Raw genomic sequence first — 12,496 nt, 5'->3', positions numbered from 1 at the left:
ATCTACCCCAATTTTATTTATTTAAAAGAAAAAGCAAAAGCTATAGATCAGGTTTTCACAGTTGAGACAAAAGCATTTAAAGCATAGTTGGTATCATCTCGCATGGCATGTCATTTTAATGTACTTCAGGTGAGGACTGATTATGTCATCATCTCAGAGTAGTTGCATCAGTGTCATTTCAGGTGCTGTGAATTGTGTATAATTACCAATTCTTGAAATTCTGGAATGGGATTCTTCTCCATATAATAGTTGATTCTGAGTCCGGAGAGTTTGTTAATGTTCATCTGTCCTGGACATTACTGTTTTTAAAGCATCTAGTCTTCTGTAAAATTTTTGATCAATTACAAGTCTTTTGTTTAGGATCAGGATGTCTTATCCAAGTTACAAACATCCTCTTTAAGGCCAGGAAAATTTAAAGAACTGCTTTTGTAGAGAAGACATTACTTCCCCCTTTATGATCAAGGCATTCCTCAAAGTATTTCCAAGGTTACATTATTTTGAATTTTATCTCGATCTACTTGTAAACCAGCATTATGAACTTGTTTGATTAAATGTAAATAGACTTGTGATAGCAGTTCTCAATTGTCATGAGCATTGTCAATTTTTCGAGTTATAGCATCTTGAAGATGATTAATAAAATCTATATACAGCTCAGTGGGTCCCTGTCTAACAGTAGCAAAAGATTTAGTGGGAGCATTCCAGGGAATATGAGATAGGTCTAAATGTGCCATTTGTAACTGTTGTTTAACAAGTAAAGTAGTTTGATTTAATTTCTGCCCTTTAAGAAGCCAGTGTTCCACCCAAAGTGGAGGACCTGGGTTCCATTGTAGTTTGACTGGTGGGAGTGTGGCCGTAGCCATCCTGATCAATTTTGAAGGAGATGTAACAAAATAAATATCCCATTGAGCAGGGATATCTTGGCCCCATAGAGTTCCAGGGAGATCTAGAACATAAGGCGTAATGGAGGCAGTTTGTCCCTTGGGGCACGTACATAACAAAGGATTTTTACTTTGATAAGGGATTTTGAGCCTGCCTAATCCAGTATGTGTAGCTGGTGAAAAAGTTACTTTCCATAATAGAGTCCAGTCCCTTTTAGCAATTATGGTAAGATCAGACCCCTAATCTGTAATTAATTTTTGTTCAACAGATAATGTCAACAATGGCTGAGTCTTATCTAATAGTTGTATCCAGAATGCATCAGGGGAAGCAAGAGGTTAAAGCTGAGATTTTGTTTCAGGAATTTTTTCCCAAGCCTTTATGGCTGCTCTAATTGTTTGATCAAGTAACATGTCAATACAAATTTGAACCTCATTTTGTAAATTTTTGAGTTAAATAGCATGTAAGGCTTCCTGATGTTCTTGTAGCCATACAGTATATTGAGCAGGAGTTAAAACAGTTTTTCCAAGTGTTTTCCAATCCCAACGGGTCATATTATGCCCATTAAGCAATTGATTGTAAGTATCCCTTAGTAAAAGTACTATGTAAGCCACTTTCTGTTATGCTCTTTTTAAATCTTTCAAACAAGGAGCATGGGAGGTTTTCATGTCTCAACTGAGTCCCATTTCTTACAGTGGGAAAGACATGATGAGCATCAACTCCCATGTTATGTCCTTGTTTAAGATAGGACTCCATAAAGGGAACAAATGATTTGTTTGTCTCTAAAGGTGGAGATGGTGGAGGAGGAGGAGGAGGAACCAAGGATAGTTTTTCATCCTCTTTAATGTCAAAACAAGTTTTTTCCTTTTGTTAAGGTTCTGAATAATTTTTAAAGCAATTAGACAAAATTTGCAAACCAGTATAATCAGTAATAATATAGTTAGATGACGGTTACTTACTTTATAACCTACTGCCTTAAGGAGACCTAGAAGGACTGAACTATGTTGAACTTGAACTTCCCTCTTAGACAGTAAGCTACCCATGATTGCGAGAATAGATAGAGAATTGAGAGGGTAAGAAAACAAAACTTCTGGGCAAACCCTAGCTCGACACTGCACCATGTGTGCAATCACTTAATTTAAAGACAACTCTGTGATCACCCTTACCAGGGTGAGTCCCCCATACTGGGTTTTCACTCTTGACAGGATGAGTAGATGTCCTGTTTCCTTTCCTGGGCATCCTCTTTATTTTCCCCCTTTGGTGTGGGCCTCCCTTTTGTCGGGATGAGTGGTGGATGTCCTGTTTCTTCCACCCCCCCTTTTGTCAGGGCCTCCCTTTTGTTGGGACCTCCCTTTTGTTGGAATGAGCAGTGGTTGGTTCCTGGTGGGAGGCCACATGAGTATGATCACTTCCACTGGCCTTAAACTCATCCCTGTGTATTATGTGGTCTGTCTGGCTGGAAAAGTCACTGCTTTTCTTTGGAGAAGGGTTTTCTTGTCTGTAGATTGAAGAGAATGAACCAAGTGATTTCCATTGTTTATTTCAGATCCATGACATTTTATAACTCAGTTTACATGTTTCTATTCATCCCAGGGCACAACTGTATTAACGTCACTGGCCTCGGTGCTACATGATGACAAAGAATTCCCCAACTCAGAGATGTTTGACCCGAGCCACTTTCTGGATGAGAATGGCAACTTTAAGAATAGTGACTACTTCATGCCCTTCTCAGCAGGTAATAGAAATTTATTCCCATTGGTACTTCAGTAGACAAGGTCACTTTTTGCACTCAGTTGAAACTCATGTTATTGCATTAAATGCTCACCTCAGAAGAATGGAAAGATGGGAAGTGAACAACCTAACACTTCACCTTAAAGAACTAGAAAAACAAGAACTATCCAAACCTAAAGTTAGCAGACAGAAAGAAATCATTAAGATCAGAGCAGAGCTGAATGAAATTGAAACCCCAAAAACAATAGAAAAGATCAATGAGTTAAAAAGTTGATTTGTTGAAAACATAAATAAAATTGACAAACCATTAACATGGTTAACAAAAAAAAGAAGAGAGAAGATTCAAATAACAAAACTTAGAAATGAAGAAGGTGATATTACAAGGGATTCATCTGAAATACAAGGAATCATTTGAGACTAGTATAAACAACTGTGCACCAACAAATTTGAAAATCTGAAGGAAATGGATAAATTCTGGACACACATAAGCTCCCAAAACTGAGCCATAAAGACGAGAAAATTTGAACTGAACAATAACAATAAAGGAGTTTGAAGCTGTTATCAGAACACTCCCAACAAAGAAAAGCCCAGGACAAGATGGATTCACAGCAGAATTTTACCAAACATTCAAAGAGGAATTGACACCAATTCTTTAAAAACTATTCCAAAAGATTGAATCAGACGCAAATCTCCCAAACTCATTCTATGAAGCAAACATCATCCTGAAACCAAAACCAGGTAAAGATATAACCAAAAAAGAAAACTACAGGCCGATATCCTTGATGAATATAGATGCAAAAATCCTCACTAAAATACTAGCAAACAGGATACAGCAACAGATACGTAAAATTATTCACCACAATCAAGTAGGATTCATCCCAGGGACGCAAAGTTTGTTCAACAAACGCAAATCAATAATTGTGATACACCATATTAATAAACTCAAACACGAGGACCATATGATCATCTCTATAGATGCTAAAAAAGCACTCGATAAAGTTCAGCACTCATTCATGACAAAGACCCTCCATAAGTTAGGTATAGAGGGAAAGTAACTCAACATAATTAAAGCCATATATGCCAAACCCACTGCCAATATCATCCCGAATGGGGAAAAGCTGAAAGCTTTTCCTTTAAGAACAGGAACTAGACAAGGATGCCCACTCTCACCACTCCTATTCAACATAGTGTTGGAAGTACTAGCCAGAGCAATCAGAGAAGTGAAGAAAATAAAGGGCATCCAGATTGGAAAAGATGAAGTCAAACAGTCCCTGTTTGCAGATGACATGATCCTATATATCGAACAGCCTAAAACCTCTACAAAAAAATCTTGGAATTGATAAATGATTTCAGTACAATAGCAGGATTCAAAATCAACACACAAAAATGAGTAGCATTTCTTTTCTCCAATAGTGAACAAGCAGAACGAAAAATCAAGAAAGCCTGCCCATTTATAAGAGCCACCAAAAACATAAAATACTTAGGAATTGAGTTAACCACGGAAGTGAAAAATCTTTATAATGAGAACTACAAACCACTGCTGAGAGAAATCAGAGAGGATATAAGAAGATGGAAAGATATCCCATGCTCTTGGATTGGAGAATCAACATAGTGAAAATGTCCATACTACCCAAAGTGACATACAAATTCAATGCAATCCCCATCAAAATTCCAAAGACATTTTTCTTAGAAATGGAAAGAACTATCCAGATATTTATATGGAATAATAAAGGACCACTCGTATCCAAAGCAATGCTGAGCAAAAAAAATAAAGCTGGAGGCATAACACTACCTGACTTTAAGCTATACTACAAAGCTTTAATAACCCAAACAGTATGGTACTGGCACAAAAACAGACACGCTGACCAATGGAATAGAATAGAGAATCCAGAAATCAACCCACACACTTATTGCCATCTGATCTTTGACAAAGGCACCAAGCCTATTCACTGGAGAAGGGACTGCCTCTTCAGCAAATGGTGCTGGGATAACTGGATATCCATATGCAGGAGAATGGAACTAGACCCATACCTCTCACCATATACTAAAATCAACTCAAAATGGATTAAGGATATAAATATACAGCCTGAAACAATAAAACTTCTTAAAGAAAACATAGGAGAAACACTTCAGGAAATAGGACTGAACACAGACTTCATGAATATGACCCCAAAAGCAAAGGCAACCAAAGGAAAAATAAACAAATGGGATTATATCAAACTAAAAAGCTTCTGCACAGCAAAAGAAACAATTAACAGAGTTAAAACACAACCAACAGAGTGGGAGAAATTATTTCCAAAATATATATCTGACAGAGGATTAATATCCAGAATATATAAGTAACACAAACAACTTTACAAAAAAAAAAAACAGGCAACCCAATTAAAAAAATGGGCAAAAGAGCTAAGTAGGCATTTCTCTAAGGAAGATATACAAATGGCCAATGGACATATGAAAAAATGCTCAACATCACTCAGCATCCGGGAAATGCAAATCAAAACCACACTGAGATACCATCTAACCCCAGTTAGGATGGCTAAAATCCAAAAGACTATGAATGATAAATGCTGGCGAGGTTGTGGAGAAAAAGGAACTCTCATATATTGTTGGTGTGACTGCAAAATGGTGCAGCCTCTCTGGCAAATGGTATGGAGGTTCCTCAAACATTTGCAGATAGATCTACCATATGACCCAGCTATCCCACTGCTGGGAATATACCCAGAGGAATGGAAATCATCAAATCTAAGGTAGACCTGTTCCCCAATGTTCATTGCAGCACTCTTTACAATAGTCAAGTGTTGGAACCAGCCAAAATGTCCAGCATATATATCTAAATACACACACACACATATATGGGGTTAAATTAGTTTCTTTATAAAATTAGGCTCATACTATATGTGCTTTCTCCAACTTGCCATTTTTCTACTAAACAATATGCCAGGAAAACCCCCAGGTTAATAGAAATGTGGCAAATGTTTCTAATGAAAAACAGAGAAGAGAAAATGAAAATGGTTATTAAACATGAAAATAGGTTAAAAGTAAAAAGTGCAAATTAATCTACATCACAAACCTTTTAAACCTACTTGTTTGGAAAATTAACATGTATTATTATAAGTTTCGATAAATTTGTGGGCAGGCAGGCACTCTTATACGGTTACAAAGTCAGCTGCTCAATTATTTTTGATGGGAGATAAGGTCATTATTCAACATACCACCCTATGTTTTTAGCCATTTTACCTCCAAACTACTGTGGTTATATTTTGTTATATATCTTGTTCAAGGGCACACAGCTTGTAAGTGACAGAGGCAGGAATTGAACTAGGGATGGCTGGCTGGAAAGCAGAAGTTCCTAACCAATTTTATGTTATCTCTTTTTCCCTAATTTTGAAAATTGTGCTAAAATACATATAACATAAAATCTTCCATCCTAACCATTTTTAAGTGTACAGCACAATGGCATTAAATGCATCTTTAATGTTCTTTGATCATAACCAACATTAACCTCCATAACTTTTTTGTCTTGTAAAACCAAAACTCTATATGTATTAATCAATAATTCCCAATTTCCCTGTCTCACCAGCCCCCAGATACCATCAATCTATTTTCTGTCTCTATAATTCTGACTACTTTAAGTACATCGTAGAAGTGAAATCATATATATATATATATATATATATATATATATATATATATATATATATATATTTATTTATTTATTTAGACTGGCTTATTTTACTCAACATAATATCCTCAAAGTTAATCCATATTGTGCTATTAATTCTTATCGTGTTTCTTATATATTGGTGTTTTTCCCTCCACTACAATAATTGTTTTATGGTCAGCTCTGGTTTCCGGGCACAGAATTGGTTCCTGGTGGAACCCAGCTCAGTGATCTCTGTGGTGTGATGTGTTCCAACTGGCTATAGTGCCTGCAGGGGCCTGTGCATGAGATTGGGCCACTATGGATGGACTTCATCCTTCTGGTGATCTAAACTTTGGCAAACCCAGGTGATGCTGAGGAGTTTCATTGCAGAATCCCATGATGAGACACCGAGTGTCACTGTTTCTGGACATTAGTGGGAGATGGTGGAGCATGATAGGATACTTCAGATGTTCACAGCTCTCTTGCTTTTATACCAAATTTTTTAGACAGCCAAAGAAAGGCTTTCTCTACAGTGAGACAGTGAGTAGTTCATCACTAGCTATAGAAAAAGGAAATTCTATCAGCAGGGTTTGTCTTTGGATTGGGGGAAGATAGGAATGCAGAATTGTCTGGGGATCTGGGTATGTACACTCCTGTGCTGAGAAACATTATCCGAATTGTAACAAACAAAACATTTTGGAGGGGAAAAAACCCTCAATATTCAGAGCAAGATTAGTTGATGTCTATTATTGCAAGAAAGATCCTGGCTCTCCAAGATGGAAGCCAATTCCAAAAATCACAAATAGAAAGAGCTAAAACACAATTAAGATTATTATGGGAAACTGCCAAAACACTCAGTGTATCCACAGTGGCCTCTAGGGTCTGTGTCGATAGTCAGGCTACTTCCCTGCAGGGTGCTGGCTCGCACATCTCTGTCCTCCTTTTCATCTACCATGACCTACGTTTTTCCATGGAAATCTCCATCCCCATTGTGAAAATAGAAGTAAGTCATTTCTTAAGTTCACTCAGCGTGACATGACTCTAGTTGTACAATTCTGAAACAAAAATAACACACTAAATCAGTGGGTATCTCCTTTTTGTTCAAAAGTTATGTTAAAGTTATTTTTACTTTAAAACCTTTTTAGTGTGAGTTCTCTACTCTTGCTCACAGTGTATCTTGATTGTATATCATTTTCAGGCTAGTTTTAGCAGATGAACATCACTTAATTTCTTCACATTCTGTTGCACTGTCTGCGTAGTAAATTTCATTCTGCAAGCCTGTCTACTTTCTTTTAAAGGAGAGCGGTCCAAACACCAGAATTACTTGAAATATCAAAACTCACTTTCCTATTATGGTGGTTTTGCAATACAATAGTAAGAGAAGGCAGAAGGTACTTCCAGACTTTCATAAAGGTCAGTTAATTTAAGGACTGGTTGGTCATGGGACTGAAAGGTGGTGTTTGTGTATGGAGAGCAAGAGGCTGGAACAGCAGGCCTGGTGCCTCTGTTGTCCACAGCACCAGCCTGGGGTGGTTCCCTTGCCTTCCCAGTCTCCCCTCTCCCTCCCCTATCAGTGATTATTCCTTGGCCACATTCCCTTCCTGGGCCCAGTGTCTGCTTCTGAGGAACCCACACTTACAAACACCAGTGGATATGCACTGACCCCTTGCACCACTGTGCAGGAGGCCTCTTAGGCATCCTTTCTGGCTGAGGCTCAGACTGAGTACTGATACACTGGGGTCAAGATTAGGGGAGATGGTGGTGCATGTTCCCTGAAATCACTTGCCCAGGGCGAGCCTTCAGCTTCTACTGTTCCCAACAGACACTGATGTAGGCTGTCATTTAGGAGGATGAACCTGTCTAGGTCCTGGTGGATCCGCAGAGTCTGGATTGTCCATTGGCCGTGGCCCTCACTCAGAAGTCATGCAACCTGAGAGTTTAGCAATATTCTAGGTTTGATATCAATGACTTCAACTTGAGCTGCTGACTCTATTTTGAACTGCTGATGAACTCTGAGACCCACAAACAGACTGTGAAAACCAATTTCCTCTTGCAGACCTTCATGTGCTCAACAATACACAATACAAAGAAATTAATCCTTGTTTTTATGGGCACTACATAGCCTTTTCTTGCTAAATGATATAAATGCACCATTCTACTACTAATTATAGACTTCTTTGTTTAATCAACCAATAAAATCTGACAAACAATGCACGTAATCTGAATTGATTTATGTAAATGTAAGCCCCCGTGCCCATCTTGGGTGGTACTGTCTCTGACTGCTACCAGGGTTACAACTCCTATTCCTGAATACATACATTATTTGCCCTGTCCTGTTGATTCCTACTCTTATAGTTGATATTTGGTGTCACAAGCAGAATACAAACCGAGTTTATCCTCTGTGGTTTTGGCAGGCTTCAACATCTGTGAAGAAACCACTAAAAGAACTTTAAGATCTTGGAACCCACTGAATTCTGGAGATTTAAGTTCTCTTGCATGCCGAAGAACTCCCATCTTGGCTGGTGTCTTTGCCTTGTTCAGAATTTGTCAGTACCATTTCTTGTCTGAGTTTTGCTTGCTCCCATTTTGTTTTAAGTTTGGATACGCTCTGAATGGAAATCTTTCCTTTGGAGCAGATTGAAAGTTCTTCCACTACCATGCCCCTGTGGACTGCAGTCCATTATTTGTTTGAACATTATGTGACTTCTTCTTGTATGTTTTTTATCTAAATGTCAGTATTTGACTAAAAATAATTTGAAATTATAGTGGCCCCTTTGGGGCTCATTTGACTTTTCCAAATTTATTTTATAAAAACACATTGAGGATAAAAATTCTCACCTCCGTTAACAAATGGGAGGCATATTTTAATTGGTATTCTGATGCTACAAAAATGAATCATGAATCTAAAGCACCTTCTCTCGAAGATAACATTTTTTAATTGTTAAAAGAAAATGTAAATTTTAAATTAAAATATTCAGGGGAATGTCCACCTCCAATGTCCTCTTTATATCCCTTGTGGGTAAAACTCCTGTTTGCTTTTTCCAAAAGTCTCACACCCTCTCTTTTATAGCCACCCAAGGTAGCTAAACCTAAACTCTTTTGCCAGCCCCCAAATTAGCAACTTGTTCAGTGGCTCCTCCAACTTCTTCTCCAATTCAAACACATCTTTCCAAATACCACCTCAATCATGATGGTAATTTGCCAGTAGTAGCATACTCTCCCTGGTCTTGCTACAATGTGTGCAAAAGCCAAAGAATTTCTTAAGGTTACCGAAAATCTTCATAGGTTTGCTGAGGAATTTGTAACAGTATATACCATCTACATTACCGGTGTTTCACATTTATGTGAGCCAACATATTTGTTGATAGGGCCAGGACAAAGAAATCATTGCATGAAAATCACAAAATGGAGTTATTCTCTTGAAGATTTTCATCAAAAATTTCTCCAGTGTATGGAAAAAGCCAAAGAAGTGGCTAATAAATTACCTAAAGGAATTCCCATGGCTTTTCCAAAGCCCATGGATTGGAATAAAATTCAGGCTCGCACTCAAAGAGAGCTTGATTCAGACCATAATTAATACAGTAACTTAGAAACCATATTCAAAGATAATTCTGGTCTCACAAAAGAACAGACCAATGCCAGTAAAGTAGATTTAATCTCCACCTTAGTTAATGTGTATGATGAAGATTTCATTATTTTGGTTAAGAGGGCACAGCTAAGTTGGGAAAGCACAAATACGCAGATTTGGTAAATTTACCTAATCAATTGTCTCAAACATTAAATGGAACCCAGGGATCAAAAGCTAAATCAATAATGAATTTACAATGACAGCAATTAAAGAGTAATGCGGTCTGTCAAAATTCTGGTAATGGGTCTCTAACCACTTCCAAAAGCTTGGACATTGGATTAAAGATGGCAAAAAGTTAAAAGCATAATTAGCATCTAAAAATACTTCCAAGCCCTTAGCTCCCCCTATTAAAAGACCAAGAATATTCTGAATGACAGGGCTCCAAATGAAAACAATGAGTTTTTCTTGTAATACTTTTGCGCTCCTAAGGAAAATTGTCACTACAAGTAAATAACAGAAAAGGTTTAATGCTTTTTTTTTTTTTTTTAAAATTTTATTTTGTCGATATACATTGTAGCTGATTAATGCTCCCCATCACCAAAACCTCCCTCCCTTCTCCCTCCCCCCCTCCCCCCCAACCATGTCCTTTCTGTTTGTTTGTTGTATCAACTTCAAATAATTGTGGTTGTTATATCTTCTTCCCCCCACCCCGGTTTGTGTGTGTATGTGTGTATGTGTGTGTGTGAATTTATATATTAATTTTTAGCTCCCACCAATAAGTGAGAACATGTGGTATTTCTCTTTCTGTGCCTGACTTGTTTCACTTAATATAATTCTCTCGAGGTCCATCCATGTTGTTGCAAATGGCAGTATTTCATTCGTTTTTATAGCTGAGTAGTATTCCATTGTGTAGATGTACCACATTTTCCGTATCCACTCATCTGATGATGGGCATTTGGGCTGGTTCCAACTCTTGGCTATTGTAAAGAGTGCTGCGATGAACATTGGGGAACAGGTATACCTTCGACTTGATGATTTCCATTCCTCTGGGTATATTCCCAACACTGGGATGGCTGGGTCGTATGGTAGATCTATTTGCAATTGTTTAAGGAACCTCCATACCATTTTCCATAGAGGCTGCACCATTTTGCAGTCCCACCAACAATGTATGAGAGTTCCTTTTTCTCCGCAGCCTCGCCAGCATTTATCGTTCATAGTCTTTTGGATTTTAGCCATCCTAACTGGGGTTAGATGGTATCTCAGTGTGGTTTTGATTTGCATTTCCCGGATGCTGAGTGATGTTGAGCATTTTTTCATATGTCTGTTGGCCATTTGGATATCTTCCTTAGAGAAATGCCTACTTAGCTCTTTTGCCCATTTTTTAATTGGGTTGCTTGTTTTCTTCTTGTAAAGTTGTTTGAGTTCCTTATATATTCTGGATATTAATCCTTTGTCAGATGTATATTTTGCAAATATTTTCTCCCACTCTGTTGGTTGTCTTTTAACTCTTTTAATTGTTTCTTTTGCTGTGCAGAAGCTTTTTAGTTTGATATAATCCCATTTGTTTATTTTTCCTTTGGTTGCCCGTGCTTTTGGGGTCGTATTCATGAAGTCTGTGCCCAGTCCTATTTCCTGAAGTGTTTCCCCTATGTTTTCTTTAAGAAGTTTTATTGTCTCAGGGTGTATATTTAAATCCTTAATCCATTTTGCTTTTTGATACTGGAACAACATACCAGTCTTAAGTGCAACCACAATTAGTTGCTTGCTGCCTTGTAGTGCAATATCGTTTCCTATGATGGGAATCTCAAATTCCACTGTTAAAGCTCATTATCTATTCCTTTTCCTGTTCAGTTCTGAAATCTATGTCTTGATCATTTCTTTTTACTAGTGTAGAGCAGGGACTATATCTCCCAGACCCCTTGAGCCCGTTTCCAAACCCTTCACATGCAGTCCTACAGCCTTGGTCACAGGAAAAAGTCCTTGGTGCAATGGGTGAAGAAATAACGGGCTTTATTTCTAGATGTGAGCTTGCTGACCAGTAGTTCAGAGCTGCTGCCTCACACACTCTGAAGAGCACACAAAAACAGCCACAAGCAAAAAGATGCACGGGCATGTATGTGCACTAACTCTACTCTCACACAATTGGTTTACAAAGGATGTGCTGCACAACACCCAGCTGGACCTGAGGCGAGGGGACCTGACTAAACTACTCAATTTTCCTCACAACTAGTACCCAGTTTACCAGCACACTTGATGGGTAGGAACCTTCTGGTTAAAACTCATGCTGTTGTCCTCTTTTTCTCAAAGGGGAAATTTAGTCTACCTTACTCAGAATTCTCAATCTTACAAGAAGAACTAGAAGCTTCTGCTAAAAAGATTAATACATATCCTTCGAATTTAACTACTGATATACCAGACTTGTCTTCAGTTCCAAATACTTTCTGGGCAATGGATAATATGAATGTTGATTGATTAAATCAACTAATCCCATAAGAATTGAATTAAATTGTAAAAAGCTTTTTACACTGTCTCACAATATGCTCTTTCACAATATGCTCCCTGAACACTTGTCATTGAAGGATACTTAAAACTATGACTACTCAGACCTTGTGTTAGTCCTTTTAACAGTCCAACTTTTCCAGTCAAAAAGCCTGGAATAGAGGATGGCATTTTTTTAA

At 37.9% G+C, this 12,496-nt stretch overlaps 1 pseudogene; it reads left to right on the top strand.

Annotated features, from left to right (window-relative positions):
- LOC134381775 (cytochrome P450 2C18-like) overlaps nt 1–12,496 on the top strand; it is an 84,730-nt pseudogene that overhangs the window by 43,337 nt on the left and 28,897 nt on the right.

The sequence above is a fragment of the Cynocephalus volans genome, chromosome 7 (assembly GCF_027409185.1).
Source record: "Cynocephalus volans isolate mCynVol1 chromosome 7, mCynVol1.pri, whole genome shotgun sequence".
NCBI lineage: Eukaryota > Metazoa > Chordata > Mammalia > Dermoptera > Cynocephalidae > Cynocephalus > Cynocephalus volans.
Note: the sequence above shows the minus strand (reverse complement) of the source record. Positions and strands in the feature narration are given on the sequence as shown.